Below are 1241 nucleotides of genomic sequence, written 5' to 3'. Positions count from 1 at the left end.
CCCCCACCCCCCTGAACAAACTGACAAATGTAAATTGTTGTCAGTTGTCTCCCTCAAATAATACATATCTCATGACAATGAATTATTTGTATTTAGTCTAACGAGTACGACAATATATTAAGGAATAAAATACCACAGGTAATGGAACATTTCAGTCGACTCTGATTTTAAAATTAATCAAGTGATTCTAGACGACGACTTCGTCAACATTCGATAACCAAAGTAATTAATGAATACTTTTTGTTCAGTTATATACTTTGTTTACATAACAATTATGTATTTATCTAGCTTAAGATCTTGTCGAAAACATATCAATAATCTTACCTCAGTGATCCCCATGTATCTTCATGTCACTTGTAAATCTCAGAAAGAATTCAAAGTAACCGTAACTGTCTTACAAAATGGCTCCACATATTTGGTAGTCCGACCATACCTACACTGTACAGTTTAGTATTATACCCTCTGACGTATTGAAAGGCCATAGAGACCGACAAAATTATTTGATCATGAATAAAAGGCTACCCGTATGTAAATTGTCCATTATATAAACTATACCCGCCGACAAAGGAGAACACATTATAAGTGTCGCTGTGAACACTGACGGTCTTTTACGAGAGATGCTATTCAACCGTTTAAAGGCTCGACTTCACTACAAAGAAATATTCATTTTCAGGTTGACAGGTGAGAGCAAACAAAATTCAATTTAGGAACAAATTAAATATCAATATGAACATATCTTCCATACAACGAGGATCTAATCGAACCACGGTTCTTTTGTGCCGCAAACATAGAAGAGTGTAATGAACAGACTGTTAAATGAACGTACATTCTCCTGTATATACTAAGGTTTACAGCCGTGATGCAATTATTGAATGATTAGAAAAAACGGGTACCTAGGTATGTGCAGCAAACTTAAGAGTGTGTCTTATACCTGTACGTTCGGACAGTGTAAAGGAGTATCGAAAAGCAGACGGTAAGTTATACACAAACGTGTAAACGTGTACACTTCATTCACTTTTGTGTACTATGCTAAATACGAAAAATAATTTTGTCCTAATTTAAACTTAACAAAAGAAAAAGAGAAATGAAAACGAGTTTATTTAATTGGAGGAGATGGCCAGAGTGGAGTACACAAACAAACACATTAACACAAATATATAAACACATGTTGTAATTATCCCTATCTCTCTTTGTTACCCGTCCCTTCTCTCGTCCTTTAGGTGGTACTTATTGGGGGGGGG

General features: G+C 35.3%; 1 protein-coding gene across 1 annotated transcript in view; it reads right to left on the bottom strand.

The window, feature by feature from the left end:
• LOC110465018 (E3 ubiquitin-protein ligase TRIM56-like) overlaps nt 1-406 on the bottom strand; it is a 3392-nt gene extending 2986 nt beyond the window's left edge. Inside the window, exon 1 of the mRNA XM_021520579.1 lies at nt 325-406. The gene's annotated coding sequence lies outside the window, so the exon portion shown is untranslated. The remainder of the gene's footprint in view (nt 1-324) is intronic.
• Between the last annotated feature and the right edge of the window lie 835 nt (nt 407-1241).

The sequence above is a fragment of the Mizuhopecten yessoensis genome, unplaced genomic scaffold, assembly GCF_002113885.1.
Source record: "Mizuhopecten yessoensis strain PY_sf001 unplaced genomic scaffold, ASM211388v2 scaffold11047, whole genome shotgun sequence".
In the NCBI taxonomy this organism is placed as follows: Eukaryota; Metazoa; Mollusca; class Bivalvia; order Pectinida; family Pectinidae; genus Mizuhopecten; species Mizuhopecten yessoensis.
The sequence above is the reverse complement of the archived record's forward strand: the minus strand, read 5'-3'. Positions and strand labels throughout refer to the sequence as shown.